The sequence below is a fragment of the Macadamia integrifolia genome, chromosome 5 (assembly GCF_013358625.1).
Source record: "Macadamia integrifolia cultivar HAES 741 chromosome 5, SCU_Mint_v3, whole genome shotgun sequence".
Taxonomy (NCBI): domain Eukaryota; kingdom Viridiplantae; phylum Streptophyta; class Magnoliopsida; order Proteales; family Proteaceae; genus Macadamia; species Macadamia integrifolia.
The window spans coordinates 36,010,686-36,015,048 of record NC_056561.1 but is presented as its reverse complement, the minus strand read 5'-3'; the positions used below and the strand labels follow the sequence as shown (position 1 = coordinate 36,015,048).

The following is a 4,363-nucleotide window of genomic DNA, read 5'->3' as shown; positions in this document are numbered from 1 at the left end:
CTTCTCATCCCAAGAATGTTTGCAGAGACATATTTTCCTTGCCTAAAGATTGCCAAAGACAAGTACAAGAAAGAGACCCTCGTGTTCTTTGATCACCAGAACATTGCATGGGATATGAAATATGAGTTTTGGGAATCTAACCAGACCTATGTGCTCACTAAGGGGTGGAGGGCTTTTGTCAACCAGTACCAACTGCAATCCAACTTTATGGTTCGTTTCTACCAACTTGACCAGTTCCTAGAGAAGAAGCTTTATTGCATCCAATATGTCGTCCAGGTGCCGACTAAGACTATTAGATTGTTTGGCCAAGATTGCCATTACTTGTGCCTTGATGAGATCAATGACCACAATTCAACCAATGTCAGTGGTGGCTAGGGAAACAATGGCGACAATGGCAGTAATTAATAGCAGTGGCGGCAGGGGCCAGAATAAGATTATTGGGCAAGGGGAGGAAAAAGAGGTGGCCATGAAAGAAGGAACAAACATTGGTTGAATTGCCCAATAATCTTATTCTGACCCCTGCTGCCATTGCTATTACTGCCATTGTCGCCATTGTTTCCATAGCCACCATTGACATTGGTTGAATTGTGGTTATTGATCTCATCAAGGCACAAGTAATGGCAATCTTGGCCAAACAAACTATAGTCTTAGTCAGCACTTGGACAACATATCGGATGCAATAGTGCTTCTTATCCAGGTACTAGTCAAGTTGGTAGAAACAAACCATAAAGTTGGGTCGCAATTGGTACTGGTTGACAAGAGCCCTCCACCCCTTAGTGAGAACATAGGTCTGGTTAGATTTACAGAACTCATATTTCATGATACCATGCAATGTTCTGGTGATCGAAGGACACAAGGGTCTCTTTCTTGTATTTGTCTTTGGCAATCTTCAGGTAAGGAAAGTATGTCTCTGCAAACATTCTTGGGATGAGAAGCCTATTGATATTGTTCATGTTGCTTTGAACCCCATCTTCTCGAATAAGAATTATGTTAACCTTGGTGCATTTGTGTTACTCGAAAAATCATACACTTCTTCTATTGGGCCAAGCATCAGAAGAGTGTAGAAATTTATATCTAACAAAGAAATGTGGATTGTGGGAAATGGCAACAATATTAATTTTTGAAAGAATAACTGGATTGGGGATTCTTCTATTATGGAGCATCTAAATATGGGAGAAGAGGCCTTTTCTGAATCAAAGCTTGAGGTCACCAATGTCATCACAGATAACCAGTAGAACCTTCCTGAGGTATCTTCTAGCCTTATGAAAAATATTTTTAGTATGATTAAACAAATCCGTCCTTCATCCTACATTGAAGATCGTTATTTTTGGAAGTGCTCTCCTTCAGGGATTTTCTCCACTACTTCATTGATTTGGGGATCTAAGCTTCAGCCAAGACAAAAAAATCTTTGCTTGGAGGCTTATGAATGGTAAGCTGCCCACCAATGAACAGATCAAAGCCAAGGGTGTCACCCTCCCCTCTCAGTGCTCTTTTTGCTTGAAGGGTGAGGAAACGGTGATGCATCTTTCCTTAGAGTGCAGATTCATGGCGGAGGTTTGGAACATGTTCCTTTCGTGTTTTAATTTGACCTAGCCTAATCACTCAAGTATCCTTGATGCTTGTGGATTGCATTCATGGTTTTTAAGTAAGAGGGTGGTTGCCAGTAGACCCACCTTCTACAGAAACAAGCGAGTCGAATAAAGGTTGGTCAGATTTTGGTTTGCTTAACCCTTTGATTTGGGTGTGACTGCTTGTTTAAATCCATTGATTCAGCCAACATAATTGGTGTTTTCAGTGATAGAACTTGTTTTGGCGTCCTGTTTTTCAATTTTAATATTTACTTATGTCTATTGGTAGTTCATTTATAATTGTTTATTGCTTCATATGTGTATGGTTGTTTATTTATATTCTTAAGTCCTAGAAGGCATAAATCTTACGTTACCCAAAAAAAAAAAGACATAAATTCTTAAAAATAGAATAAAATAGAGATTTGCACGATGTATATATCTATATCCATATCCATATATATATATATATATATATATATATATATAAATCTATGTTACATTCCACCAAGTAATCAAGAGAATACATGTAGAATTTAATAAACAAAAGGGAAAATTCATCAATAAGTGCAATGCATCAAGAATCCCAAACTCTTAAATCAACTTAATTTAATCTAAAAAAATTATGAGAAAAAGAACCTTGAAAGCCAGTGTGTTCTTTGTGCCGAAGCATATGAGAGGGTGAAATGATCACCATGCTCCACATGAAATGTGAAATTCCATCGCTATTGATTCTTCCACATGCACTCCCATTGGTCCTTATGTTGCTGCAAAAGCTACGCTGCCTTTTACAGAACCCTCTCCCAAAAATTATAAAAGGTAGAATGAAAATTTATGCAATCTATAATTTTTTTTCTCTTTTTAGGTGAATCCTAAATTGAGTGAATAATCGATTACCCTATCCAAAAATAAATAAATATTAGAGTGAACAGTGAGGAAACGAAATTCAGATACCACCAATAAAAAAACAACACAAACATTGGAAAAGAATTATCAAAAGGGTTGTTTTTGGTAATTACAAATGAGTCTAAGACCTATTGATATTGCTACCTACTACGGTGCGCACCACCATCCTTGACTAATTCTACTCTTTGTCTTTTATTGATAGAAAAACAAGGCTTGTCCCAACACCTGAGAACTCATACTTGCAACAATTCACGTAATTGCAAATTGTTCCTTGCTACCACCTGAAACCATATATTGATTTACCTGAAACCATATATTGATTTACTATGTCCAAAACTTGAAGATTATATCGCACACATCACCTTCAAGATCCACCACATTTTGGCTATGTTTTTCTTTGCAAGCACCTTCTCTACGTCTTGTTTAGCTAAGAATTGAAACTTGCTTCACTCTTTGGTATGAACAAATGGTCCAAGTGTCCATCAACATTCGAAATGGCAAGCTCCCTCACATTTAGCCAAATAATGGTGGTTTTGATACCAAAAATCTTATTGATTCTCTCTTTCATCAATGAGGAAATTTTTGGTCGGGATCAACAATTTTCATCTTATTTTCTTTAGTTGAAAAAAACAATTCTACTTTTTCACCTTTTTTTTTTCTTTTTTCTTTTTTCTTTTTGGGTAAAAGATCAGTATGTGTTAAGGCTATATTTGGTTTTAAGGGAAATTAAAGGGAAGGGAAGTGAATTTTTTTCAAAACTAAAAAAATAACTTTTGTAATCATTACCTTGTGTGGTTACATAAACTACTTAAATTTCTTACTATATTTAGTAATGACAAATATTACTTATAATGTTCATTTTAGTTTTAAACCAAAAGAGGTTTGGATGCATAGTAAAGTGAAATTTAATAATCAAATATTAAATGATTTGGAGTTACCGATGTAAACACATGGGGTAATAATTAAAAAGGTTTTTTTTTTCAAGTTTTAAAATTTTTCTTCCCATCCTTATAACCAAATGAAGCATAGGAGGGAAAACAAAAATGTAGATACAGGAAATTTACTGTATGGACATTCCCAGACAATTAAAATCACAAGAAGATTGAAGACCCCACCTATGTTATTGCTATCAATAGATGAAAATCAATCTCCACCAACAAAAAAATATTACCTAGAAAACAAAAATCTAGGTCTACACTGAGCATCAATCATCAATTCCTTTTTAAACTGAAAAGGAAATTCAACCATAGGGGAAGAAACTCCAAGCTTAGTTGCCCCCAACAAGGAAATCAGCTATAGGGTTGGCTTCCCTATGATAGTACAAGATTTTCCACATGATCGAAGATAAAAGGGTTACAAGAAAATCCAAACTTGCAACAGAGACTAGGGAATCACCTTGCTTGAACTGAGACGACCATGTCTGAAGAATTATTTTCTATCCATAATTTTGCACACCCAATTCCATAGCTTTCAATAACCCGCTTATAATACCAGCAAACTCTACTTCAAAATCAGTTCTTTCGCAAAAAAACATATTTGAAAGAAGAAACTACCCTTCTGAAGTGATCTCAAAGTACCATCCACACTAGTTCTCCCTGGATTTCCTAAGGAATACCCATTAACATTTAACTCAATTCACTTTGGATCTAGTGTTATACTAAAAATTTGTTGTTTTCTGGTTGTCCTTATTGGCAACCTCGATCACAGGCAGCGATGATGTAGTCAATTTGGGTGACATGGCCGAAATGGTGACGTGGCAGCATTCAATCTCTCCGATAAGATGGGTGATGCAGAATTCCAGGTCAAATCTGGTAAATTTGGCCTATTTACGCTCGAGGGAGTTTTTGGCAATGAAAATAATTTTTATGGAAGATGTTCCTCATGCAAAATCT

At 36.0% G+C, this 4,363-nt stretch overlaps 1 long non-coding RNA gene across 1 annotated transcript; it reads left to right on the top strand.

Annotated features, from left to right (window-relative positions):
* The first annotated feature begins 706 nt into the window (after positions 1 to 706).
* On the top strand, positions 707 to 1,850 carry LOC122078360. The gene is made up of 2 exons (XR_006140050.1): positions 707 to 1,247; positions 1,335 to 1,850. It is a non-coding gene; the product is annotated as an uncharacterized LOC122078360 (long non-coding RNA).
* The last annotated feature ends 2,513 nt before the right edge of the window (positions 1,851 to 4,363 follow it).